Source organism: Macrobrachium rosenbergii, chromosome 26, assembly GCF_040412425.1.
Source record: "Macrobrachium rosenbergii isolate ZJJX-2024 chromosome 26, ASM4041242v1, whole genome shotgun sequence".
Taxonomy (NCBI): Eukaryota; Metazoa; Arthropoda; class Malacostraca; order Decapoda; family Palaemonidae; genus Macrobrachium; species Macrobrachium rosenbergii.
The window spans coordinates 44,643,502-44,657,184 of NC_089766.1; positions in this window are offsets into that span (position 1 = coordinate 44,643,502).

Genomic DNA, 13,683 nt, shown 5'->3' on the forward strand with positions numbered 1-13,683 from the left:
AGCCCGTCACTAAATTACCATCCCAATAAACAGGTTTGAATCCTGGTCGAGGTAGGTAAGCATTCCAAAATATATTTTCATGGATATGTATGATATAATATATATAAATATATATCATATATATATATATATATATATATATATATATATATATATAGTATATATATATATATGAAGATGTATGATATGAAGTATATATATATATATATATATTTATATGATTTATATATATACAGATATAATCTATATTTCCTCGCCCGCTGCCTTTCTCAAGATAATTTATTAGTCTGCTATATCAACTATTCAAGTCTTATATGTATCTCTTCCATTAAAATACCTGTTTTCCCATCAGCTAACAAATGCTATATTAACTAATATTACCTTATCAGATATCTGGGTCCATTCGAAACATCCTACAGAACTTTTACTATTTAGACCCCCTTATAGAAACAAAACTAAATCCAAATCCTTTCAGCTGACTGTGGGACTCCATCCGAGATTTTTACACTCAATTACCCTGCATTTCACCACACTATCCAGGTATAGAACAGAATATAGAATTTAGGCCAAATTTCGACCAACCTATGACCCTGTTTGGTCATTCAGCACTGAAACAGAAATTGACATATGATAGTTGCATGTATGAAACAATTGTTAGAGGGTGGAAAGTAAGATGGAAAAAAAAGAGAATATGAATGGAGGTACAGTAAAGGGAATCAGAGGAATGCAGCTAGAACCGAAGGGATATCTGCAGAGAACCTGCAAGTATTGCTGAACATAGTGCACCGCATGAAGTACTCTGGCATTATACCCTCAATATATATTGAAGATATATATAAACAATTTATATATATAAATATATATATATATATCGGAAAGTATCCCCCTTTCTCCATTTTCAATTAAAGAGATATCAAAATCTTTCCTCAAAAGTCACTGCTATTGTAATGCCGCCATTTTGCTACCTTTTTATGCCATCCACTTTTCTGTGTAATAATAAAATTTGATCATTAATTTTTTCCAATAATAAAGGTAATAATTTTCTAATAATAATTTTAATAATAAGAGTTTTTCCTTTTGCGACATTTCATTGGCTTTGTCCTTCAACTTTCCACTAAATGCAACAATCTCCCTCAGCTGAATCTGATAAAACCTTTTTTGCTCCAATTTTCTACAAAGAAATGACCTCATTCCAGTAACTAAGGCAATCACCTAAATTGTAACATTTTGTTAATAATAGAATAGAAAATCTGAAAATTTAGAGCCAAAGAAAAATACAGACCCATTAGGAAATTCAGCCTATTTTCAGCTTTCCATTGACAGTAACCTTATGCAACAATTGTTAGACAGATGGAAGGCTAATACAAATGAAGTTCCATTGTAAATAACTGATGTTATGAAAAGGGTAATAAAAATTAGGGATCGAAAAATATTAACATAAACTTAGAAAATGCCTTTGTTTTTTACCAATGCAGTACACTTAATGATATAATAATAACAATTGAATAATAATAATAAAACAATAATTCCTGTAATTTGAATCAAGATCTCATTATGGGAGATCCCTATTTCTCCATTTTTATAAAAGGAAATAAAATACTTTCCGAAAAACTCCGTACACAGGAGACCATCCAAGATGCCTCCACTGCTTAGTGATGAGAAGGAGAGATCCCAGAGAAACCTTTTCCCCATTCGGAAGTCCTGGAGGAAATCTCACAACAAAAGGTTTGATGCATAAAAAGAGTTTTGGAATACCTCGGTCTGAATGTGACAGGCCCTTGACAGAGCTCACCTTTTCGGGAAGTTTTTCTTTTGGGGAAAAACAAACGTCAGTTTGAGCGATCAACTCCAGACGACCGAGTCGCTCTATCAGGGTTGGATAGAATTATGAAAGAATACAGAACAGTGAACGAGTGAAAAGTAAATTATGCGAGTGGTATTTTCATGGGAAATTTCGTCGCAATCTTCAAAACCTAAGGCAAGCTACTAATAGGTAGATGCTATGGCTCATATAGCAACAAAGTTTAGTATTAAATATTGAAAGAGTGAATGAACATTAAGAGGTATCAGTAGCATATTTAGGAAAAAAGAGGCGATGAAAAATAGACCACCTATGTATTATTATTCATTTGAATATATACATGTCATATGTGGCTCGAGAAAGCTATCTGCATATTTTCTGTGAACTTTTCATATCACTGAACCATGACTGACTTCTTATCTCGGAGATTGGATCAGTGGAACTTATAAAACCATCTACAACAGTCGCGCAATTTGTAAGAATTCCTTTATCAGAAAGGTTTGGAGAAACGTTTCCATATAATGCAGGCAGACTTGAGTTATCTATTTTTATCTATATATTAATTAATGTTTTTTTTTTAATAAGTGAGATCTCTTCTTTCCGTATCTCCCTTTACCTCCTCTTATTTCTTCCAATGAACACCATATTCTTTGGAAGCTTGAACTCCAAGTCATTGCCCCGGTGGGCTTGTTCCATATGAATAGGTTTCATTTTCTGAATAATAATAATAATAATAATAATAATAATAATAATAATTTAATAATAATAATAATAATAATAATAATAATAATAATAATAATATTCTTGATATCACCAGTATTAGTATATGCACTTGGAATGACAGTCAAGATATATGTAAAATGGCGAAAGTAAAAAAAGTCACATGACCAAAATATCAGCAAATCTTTAAAAGAAAAAATGAAGATTAATGTTTAATGAACAGTTCCGTGATTTTATTTTACACAATCTTCAGTACCGAGAGGATGTGCTGAAAATAAACTCATGAAAACACCTGGTATAACTTGTATGTATGTATGTATGTATGTATGTATGTATGTATGCATGTATGTATGTAGATAGATAAATAATTGTATGTTTAGATTACTAGTAGATTAGAAGTCAATTTTCAGTTGATTGATTTTTCAAGCTTTCACCCTATCTTTCTTCTTCAAAAGGGAGTGGAAAAAGCAAAGGAGCACTTTATTAAATTTTTGTTTTTTGTTTTTAGTAATTATTCAGGGAATCTGAAGACCGAACAGCCCCATCATCATTGGTGGAATTACCAAAAATACTTAGAATCCCATGTTATAGAAGACTGAGGAGAGAGACTGAGAGAGAGAGAGAGAGAGAGAGGTGAGGAGGGGTTTTTCTTGAGCCAGAAGCCAGAATGCTGTTTGGAAAGTCGCAGTGACCGCTGACCAGGCAGTTTGACAGGGAAAGGGTTCGTTCATCATGTAGGCGTCCCAAATGTTCTAATAGGGTATCATACACCCCCCACACCTACTTCCTTGTCTAAACGAATACTGCTCTTCTGCTGTCAGTCCTCCTAGTATCTTTCTTACTACCCAGTCAAAATCTCCGGTCCTTCAAGTATCTTTCTTACTACCCAGTCAAAATCCCCAGTCCTTCTAGTATCTGTCTTACTACCCAGTCAAAAACCCTCAGTCCTTCCTAGTATCTCTCTTACTAACCAATCAAAATCCCTGTCTTTCTTTACTAATCATCTGTCCTTACTAACCAATCAAAAAAGTCCTCAGTCCTTCTAGTATCTTTCTTACTACCCAATCAAAATCCCCAGTCCTTCTAGTATCTTTCTTACTACCCAATCAAAATCCTGTCCTACACCTTCATCAAAATGCTTTGTAAATGTTGTGGTCCTATAGTTCTTACTCCCCTGTACATCTTTCCAAAGAAACAGTTATTCCTCTCAACTTTTTTTTTGAAGCCTCCCCCTCTTTGAGGCGTATCTTCACACCCTAGTCATGCTCTAAATTATCCTTTCACTTCAGTTATAAACACGCAAGTTTTTTTGGTTTGTTTTCATTCTTCAACCTCCTCTTAATTGCTGGCGTTGCATCCCCTGTTACTTTCACAATCATTGTTGGCTTACTCCTATTCACGACTGTCACTCCAATATCAGTCAAATCTGCCTCATCTATCTGTCATATTTTTGTCTATTTATGAATAATTTGCTTTTGGAATCAAGTATTTCCAACAACAAGTTGGCCTTCAGACTACACTATTACTAAATTCTGTTCATTCTCAAGAACTCTGTTCTTGCCAAAAGCCCACTTGTCAAAAACCCAGTCTCTTCCTGTCAACATCTTTGCAATTAAATCACCTAGCACGACCATCTTTTCAGATTCTTTCTACCCAGGTAGGAATAGACTGTTGTTCTCTTAAAAACATTTCCCGCCCTTACAGAATTGGGGAATAAAACAGTATCACTCTCACCACAGTGTGTGTGTAGTGGGTCATTTTATGACTGGGAGAAGGGGGTTTTCACGTCCAAACCAATGAATTCACTTTGCAAAATATTGGAGAAAACTAAACGAAAATGAAATAAAAAGGAAATTTAGTGATTGTGGCTGGGCTTGAATGTAGTTCGAAGAGGAACTGTACACTGATATGCTAGAGTGTGTGTGCTGGAGATGACATGAAAGACAAGTCATCGACTGCGCAGAATGCAGTTAAAAAAAAAAAAAAAAAAAAGTAACGGATTCAGGGAATGAATATGGGTAGTGCTTGTTGGTGTGTCAGGAAAACTGTTGGTAGCTGAAAGGACACAAATAAGTTGGTCAGAGGATTTTTTAAAGTAAAGTGAAGTGTGGCTGACGAAAACTTTGTCATAGTAAGAATATTTAGTGGAGTAATGAACAGTGAGTGGAAGCGGTCTTTAGGAGAGCCTGAATCCGCATTTCGTTAGGGTGAAGAACAAAAGCAAGATGGTTGTGCTGGGCGATGTAAATACTGTAGAAGACAACAGAGAAAGTAAAAATGCAGCAAAATCATAGCTGATAAGTATGAAGTAAAAAGAGTGAATGAGAATGAGGGGAGCCATTCTCTTAAGAAGCAGCTATTATCGTTCCGCAGATTGTGTCGTTTTGCATCAGTCTCGGTTTTTCGTCTTTCCTTCATTCGCAGCTGCTGTGGTATTGTGAAGTGGGACAGGCATAACAATGAGTCCAGCAGACGTTCAGTTGAGGAGACCGAGATGAATAAGATTCTTTTGTGGATGCAAAACGTTCTTGCGCTGAGAAAAGAATTAATTTTCATTTGGGTGTTCACACTTCGTAGTCACTGTGTCAAGTAGGAATTTACCTTAAAAAGTTTTATTCTTTATGAAAGACAACGATGGCGATGGAAGAGCGAACGCGTTGTTATTTGAACAGTTATACTGACGCTGAGTATGTATGAAGGTCACATAAATTGAAAAAAAATGTTCTGTTTTATTGTATAATTCAATTATCTCTAAATACTAGAAATGGAAAAGCCTTATTTATGCTTAGTGCATTTGGTGCTCTCCTTTATCTAAGAATATTTCTTTATGGTGTTTTATTCTGATATGCTACACATGTACTGTATATGTCCTTTTAGTATGAAGAATCGCTTAGTTTCATAATCCGCATCTCATTCATATCATAATTTTCACCTCTCTTTCATAATCATTTCTCATACTTGTGTTCAATTTTATGCTTTGGAGTTTGAAGGGTTTTTATGTGTATTTATGCGTATTTTTGTCTATGGCCATTTGTGTCCGAAATAAAGCTTTTGAATCTTTGATTTCAATTTGAACTTAGTGGCTACTGGTTTGGGGTAGTGCCGTCAGTGCACCTCAGGTGTGGTATACTGTAGGCATTACTAAAGGTTCTTTGCAGCGTCCCTTCGGCCCACAGTTGCAACCCCTTTTTTTCCTTATACTGTACCTCAATTCATGTTCTCTTTTTTCCATCTACTTTCAACCCTCTTCTAGTAATTGTTTCATGGTGCAGCTGCGAGGCTTTCCTCCTGTTACACCCTTGTAACCTTTTACTCTCAATTTTCCTTTCAGCGCTGAATGACCTGTGATCATAGGTTCCAGCGCTTGGCCTTTGGCCTGAATTGTATATTCTGTTCTATCCTCTATTTTGCTTAGTGGCTGCTGGTTGGGGATTTTTCTGCACAGGGATTCGTCCTCAGATTTTAACAGCACCAGTTTTTGTTCAGCACTTTGTGTATTTCGATTCATATAACGTATGGCTATTGGTAAGCCATACTGGGACTATTATGGTAACAACTGATCTGGGGCTATTTTGTTTTGATATAAAGAACTCGATTGGCTGGAGGTTTCTCGATGACAGTTTGTTTTCTCAATTTTGTATGGTAAATCCATTGTAAAAAACAAGCAACATTCTAATAATCAAGTTTTTTTATTATTATAAGAATAATATTGATATTACGAGCTTCACAGGAAAATACACATTAGTAAAATTGGGATAAGAACAATCTCCGTAAAATTCGTATTTATCTCTAATTATCATACAACACCACCGTACTTTCTCGTAACGTCTACTCTATACTAACGAAAAATTACGACCGTTTTTTGCATTTCAGTAATAGTCTTTCACAAGTCGTAACATTGTTAAAGCAGATATATGTTACGCAACATGCTTGATTTTTTTCCCCTAAATTAAAATATGATAAAAGGCAACTTTGGAGTAAAGCTACTTTCTGAAGAAAGGACGAGTCTTGGCGAAGAAATATGTTGTGCAGAACAAAATGATTTTTAGTGATCCATTATCTGAATGATAGATGGATGGTAGTGATTGTGTGATTAGAGGATAAACACATAAACAATACCCAATAATCATGTAAAGGTCAACCGAGGTATTGTGGAAACCAGTTCAGTTTAAAGGGCCATAAAGCACCTGGTGTCCAAACTGAATCGTAGGCAAGAACTGGAAGGGAATCGTCGCCTTATTGAAAAGGCAGCTAGGAGGGGCATGAGGGGACGTCACCCAAGCACCACAGCAAGAGAGCTGGGGATCTCTCGCAGCACTCAGTCGTTGGCGAAACAGGTGGGAGGAAGAAGCATTTCTTGGTGACCGGCCCAGACCAGGGGCCCGAAACCTACCACAGCTGAACAGGACAGGGACAGAGCAATAATCAACGAGGCTGAGAGAGACCGCTTCACCAACGCTGAGATTACTGGGGAGTGAAAGGGGTCGACTGCAACTTGAGGCCTCTACAACGACGGTGAGGAGGAGACGCCTTCATGCAGAAGGTAGTCACCACCGCACGCCAGCGAAGAAAGATAAATTGACAACAGAGCGTAAAGATTTGAGGAAACAGTTTGCTTTATTCTTTCATCATTCAAGTCTTGTAAAAATTTGGTATAATGGAACTGGTAGAGAAAATTTTTAAATAACATGGTCCAATAGAAATAGTTGAATAGAGAAGATAACAGAAAAAATTGCACTCATGCCAAATGCACTTATGACCGTAAGCAAAAACTCCTCCAAAAAGCCAGAATGCAAAGCATTTCGTAGCATGAATACAAGAGACTTGAGTTGTTCCTTGTTTTCTCCTTAATATACAGTTGATGGTAGTTTGTCGTTTGGCAAACTCTATCCTCTTGTTACTTGTCTCATTTAGCGATCTTGTTCCCAAGTTACCATTTCTAGCTGAAGGTAGTCTTCTAGATGTCACTTTGGAGAGCTAGCTCTTCAATGCATGTCGCTGGCTTTCCACTTCTGTTGACGCACGTTTGGCTGTCACCATTTAAAGGTTACAGAGATGAATTTAAGATAGGTGCGCGTCCAAGCGCTTGACCTAATGCTTTAAACTCCAGAGTTACTACTTAGTGGAAAGCCCTTTGTTGGCCGACTCGGTTGAGCTTCAGACTGTCACTCGATGGGCCGGAGTTCAATTCCCGCGGCCGGCTGATGAAGAGTTAGAGTTCTGGTGATAGAAATTCATTTCTCGTTATAATGTGGTTCGGATTCCACAATAAGCTGTAGGTCCCGTTGCTAAGTAACCAATTGGTTCTTAGCCACGTAAAATAAGTCTAATCCTTCAGGCCAACCCCTAGGTGAAGCTGTTAATCAGCTCAGTGGTCTGGTAAAACTAAGGTATACTTACTTTTTACTACTTAGTGGAGCTACATGACTAAATCTAGTGGAGTGGTATGTTGTCCCTTTCTAAATACATAGGAGCTAAACTTAATATACAAATGTAATTTCTAAAAGTCTGCTTCAGACAAAATCCATCCGACAATTGACGAGTAACAGTTATATATGCAGGCACGAAGAAGTAGTTCAACAGCAAAGGCAGCTTCGAAAGACCTTCAGAAGGTCCAGACAGACTTGTCCCGGTTATTTCTCAAAACTTAGTCGAACTTCAAATGCCTAAACATTTGTCTATAAAAGTTTTCCCACTAAAAAACTCAAAGGTTTCACAAATAAAAGGCTTGCCCTCATTGCGGATTCTTCTTTCAGTTTTATTTTCCTGGTGGCTCATCTTTGCTGTTAATTTCCTTCACGAAATCGACAGTAGAAATCTATTTTGAAAATTAAACGTAAAAAAAGATTGCTTCTGCTCATGACGTTTCTTTCATTTTGATGTAAGAAAAATATAATGATAATATATTAACAACTTAGCCCAAGGTAAAAGTCGTCATAATAGCAAATGAATTTGTTTTCTAAAATATATACATGTTTCCTACCAATATCACCCTTAAGCAACTGGAGGAGTCGCTGTCTTAGATTTCTTTTTAGACTCAGTAATCGAGAGAAGGCCAGTATATTAGAATAGCTGCTTGGTGGCCTAAGTTGTATCGTTCACGCATTGTACTTGGTAGACCCGGGGCATGTGGTCAGAGAAATCAGTTTCCCATGATGGAAATTCACTTTCGGGGAGATAGCTCAATGACTGACTCTGCATATTGTCCCAGCACCGGGTCTAATGGCCTTAATTCCATAGATCTGTCATACCATGTTATATTAATACCATGATGAGATCTTCATTACCTAGACCAGTAACATGAAGCGAATAAATCAATCTGTTTCAGAACTGCACCTCATTTGAACAAATAGATTTAGTTTTCTGCTGACTGCCGTTGTAAACTTCAGTTATTTGACTGTTGGCAGCTATAAACAGGTTGAGAGAGTGTATTACAGGCCCTTTGCCTATTTCTTTGCATAACCTGATTTATAGTGCCTTCCCTGGCCGTCTAATGCATCCATAGTTGGCGGAGATTGCAACAGCCACTTTCCATAACTGTCTTGAACCTCTGCAAGGAGCTGTCATGTCTCCTTCTCTCGTCTCGAATTCATCAACTGATCACCTTTTACGTGCATCTTGTCCCCCTCACTCATCTCTTGGTGATTCCACTCTTCGTTAATCTCATGCTTCCATTCTCAGGACTCCTGCGGCTTTTGTGATGCTATCAATGTAGATTTTGAGCCTTTTCCATAACCGAAGAAAAAAGAAGTCAGTGAATTTGTGTAATAATATTTTCTCACGGAAGTCTTTGCGACTATCCTTTAGTATATGATATGTTTGAATCATATCTATTAGTTTGATTAATGTTCTGGTTTTTGTAATTATCAGTTGAAAATGTCGTGGAGAAATCATATAAAAGGCTTGGCATAGTTCTGGTTGTAGAAATAACAAATGCGGATCACACATTGCCAGTGCCAGTCAGTAGAGCTTCCTCTATCTCTACGCTGAAGTTTCTGTTCAGGAGGTAAGGATGTTTTGTTTGACCTGCCTCCTGGAAGTGCTTTAATCAAAAGGTTACAGACTCGTCCGTAACCGAAGTCTGAACCAGAAAATAAAATTTTCTTCAATGTCTTCTTGTTTGCTCTCTAGTCTATTGTCAACCAGTGTGCTGCATTTTTCATCATCCGTTAGACTTGTAATTTTGTTTATACTTGAAACTAAAAGGGTAATCCAAATTGGATTTTTATTTATAACATCTTTGATTAAAGACGAAAAATTAATTTAGAGTGTTAGTAGAATTACACAGATCAAAATAGACAGCCTCCTTTGTAAAGTTTTATGGATTTTGAACTTGGCTGAATAACTGCAGAACCTGTTTCAGTCAATTTTGCCATGAATCGTCTTTGAGTTAAACTCTGTTCAATAGTACGAGATGTATTACTCCTAGTCTCGTTTGGAGATGTCATCACAGACAATGACTTCTTGATCTTCACCCTGCATTCATGTTGCCAGGTAATCCTCAGTTGCATAGTCTTGAACTTCATGAGTCCCCATGCCCCCTGGTGTAAAGATAGCACGTTTCAGGTAGACAAAAATAAATGTTAAAAGCAAATCATCTGTATTTTGTGTATAATTTACTCTAATGTTGGGAAAAGGATAAAAAAACCCAAAGTAATGCCTAATAAACAAAGGAATTTATTCCTCATTATTTATCCAGTGGTTCCCACCAAAAATAATCGATTGTTATTAGGCAACTCAAGTAGTCGCTGACTTGGATTTTTCAGCCACAGAAATCGAGAGATTTCCAGGACACTTCTGTATGCACTTCTCAGATTTAGGCAGGATAATTTTTTAGTCTAACTTAGTCCCGCTGACAGAAAAAAAAAATGTGTAGCCATCAACGAAGAATCGACGACAGAGTAAGACTTATCACGCAGTCATATTATTATACAAAACTATATAACTTAGCAAAACGAAATCCTATCGGCTTTCTTAAGAAATTAAGGCAAATAGGTATAACATTGATAAGCCATTACATCAAATTTAACTCAGACCTCTCAGATTTATCTGCCATCACTAGGCATAAGTCATGACTATCGGTGCGCATTCAGAATCGCATGGCTGTGAAGTCAGTGTATCCAATTGTAGGGCGATTTTGACAGACTGTTCAGGAGGCAATTCCGTTTGAGCTATTCATATGACACTTGGCTCGACACTAACCTTGTAGGTCCCTTAAGGCTGTAAATGGTAAATGTTGCAAGAAATTCACCAAGCAGTTTTACAAGTTAATCGATATCTTTTGGTTTTATTCATGAATTAGGTAAGAATGAGTATGCATATTTATGTAGAATATATGCATATGCCATAACTCGTTAAGAGCCGTGATGGCCTATATGATTTATCATTATTATATGGAATTATCCATATCATTTGAATTTGCTGTATAACAAACCTCCTGCAAGCTCGCTATGAACACACTGAAACTGAATCATAGTAACAGACAATATTTCTGGTGTTCAGTGAACTCAAGCTACCGAGAATTAAGACAAAGTAATTCAGAAAGAGTTGATGGCTTCGCAAACTTCATCCAAACCCGTGTGTGGGAGGAAGCTGGCGATGTATGGCTAAAGACGGATACCATTTATATTTTGCCTGTTAATTTAGAGCTAGTGTCAAATAACTTACTCTTTTATATTTTTGTAGCTCATTTCATTGTAAATGTATCCACAGTATCATGAGCCCACTATATACAGCGATTTATGTAAATAAAGAAAAACAGAGACCTGTGGTGTTACCATAACATTTTCATACAATAGGAACTAATGGGTGAAGGTAGCTGTATCGAAATTCCTGGAGGGAACTTACATTCATCTCCACATTTCCAGTTCCCTACACTTACTAGAATGGTTTTGTGAAATGAGAGGGTATAAATAAGCCCGCAGGCCGTAAAAGCGAAAGAATGAGAATTGAGTTTTATCCTGTAGAAGAAGAATAAAAGTTTCTTAGTGCTTTAATTTTTTACTTATTGTGTATTTTCTTAATGATGAAATTTTCGTGAGAAATATTTTGGCGTTAGAGAGAGGGAGAGAGAGGGGGAGTGGGTGCTGGTGATAAAATATGTTAAACGAAATAACTAATAAAAACCGTTAAAACAATGGAGAAAATGACCGACAAATATTTCTATTTTTTTATATAGAAATTAATAATAATAATAATAAATCTGCTCTTGTTATTTACACATCTCTACAGATAAACAGTTTACAAAAGACAGCTCTCAGATCACAAGCACACAGAAGATGACGCCAGGAGCTATCGAAAGCTGAGAGCAGTATTTTGTGAATTGTTTTTCTGTCATAATTTGTTTATAGTAAGAAGAAAATTGAGACACGAATTTCGCTGAATGGGTCGGTTTGTCCTGTTATTAACTGGAGGGCTATTATTCGTCGACTTTGCATCAACAACAACAACAATAATAATAATAATAATAATAATAATAATAATAATAATAATAATAATAATAATAATAATAATAATAATTTCCTTGAAAAGACAATTTAAATTACAGTAAATTTAATACAGTTCAGAGGACAAACTCCTATGGGCTTTTAACTCGAGATTGTATCCAGTTCTAGTTACACTGCCGAAGTCTGTTGCGACACCACTTAACATTCATCATACAACCATTATGTTTTAAATAATAAACTAGGGTCTCTTATTATAGAATATAAAATTTTGGCAAAAGGCTAAGCGCTGAGAGATGACAGTAAGAAGGTTTGAAAAGTGTAACAGGGGGAAAACCTCGCAGTCGCACTATGAAACAATTGTGAGGCGAGGGTGGACAGTAAGATGGAAGAAAGAGAATATGAACGGAGGTACAGTAAAAGGAGTGAAAGGGGTTACAGTTAGGGGCCATTAGAACTTGTTGAGATTAAAGAGACCTCCAAAGGAGCCACCGAATTTCTCTCGTGTAAGCCTCTTCCAGCCTCCCTTCCAGGTGACAATGGATGAATGACTCAGAAACTCGAAGCCTCGACCACAAGACGAGGCTCTTTCCGGCACCTTCCTGATTCTGACCCTGAATCCCGTCCGTTGTTTTTCACAACAGCGGTTTTTTTTTTTTTTTTTTTTTCCTTTGAACGGACCAGGCTTCGACACGAGAGCACCATGTCTGTGGTGGGGAATAAGAAGCTGATGAACAAAAGGAAAGGGTTGGAGAGAGAGAGAGAGAGAGCGGACAGAGTGAACGTGTGAAACAATATAGCATTATAAAGGACCCAGCCCCCGTAGGGGATCAGTGCACCTCACGCGGTGCACTGTAGGCATCACTTTAAGGGTTTTTGCAGCGTCTTTTCGGACCCTAGCTGGAATCTCTCTCATTCCTTTTACTGTACCTCCGCTCATATTCTCTTCCATCTGACTTTCCACCCTCTCTAAAAATTGTTTCATTGTGCAACTGCGAGGCTTTCCTCCTGTTACACCTTTCAGACCTCCTTACTGTCAGTTTCCGTTTCAGCGCTGAATGACCTCATAGGTCCCAGCGCTTGGCCTAGGTTCTAAATGATCATCAGAAATCTTATAAAAAAAGAAGCAGCGAACGTTCAGATCGCAAGCATTATAGAAGAACTGTTGATTTAATTTCACGTTTTTGGCTGCCCTCTTGTAAGTAAGCTTCAAACTGCAAATAGCTTTCTGTGCACTTCGTCGTCTAAGGACCTTAAATAGGCTGGTCATGTCCGGGTTTTGGGTTTTCGCTTTTCTAGGCTTTAGAGGTGCAAATTAGAATCACATGGGGAAGGAAGGTCCAGTTATTGTATTTAAAATAAAAGCAAGTTTGAACACTTTTAGCAAGTCATTGTAAATAGAACAGTGAAAGATTGGACAGCTGGAACGCTTCTACTATATATTCATGTAATTAACTTCAAATCAGCGACAGTTATTTTTCCTTTCCAGCTCGTTTATTATGGAATTTCAGTTATTACAGTGAAAAGGACTCGTATTACCATAAGTAAGAATACAGAATTAAACCCGAACGCCGAGCCGTGAAAATTATTTGAGGGTAAACAATTCTCTTGCATTGTAAATACCATTGCGAGATTTTTACATGAAATTGCTCTTGCGTCCACTTGAGAGAGAATGTGACTGAATGTCAGGTATAATAATCCGTTGCTTATATCTTTGTC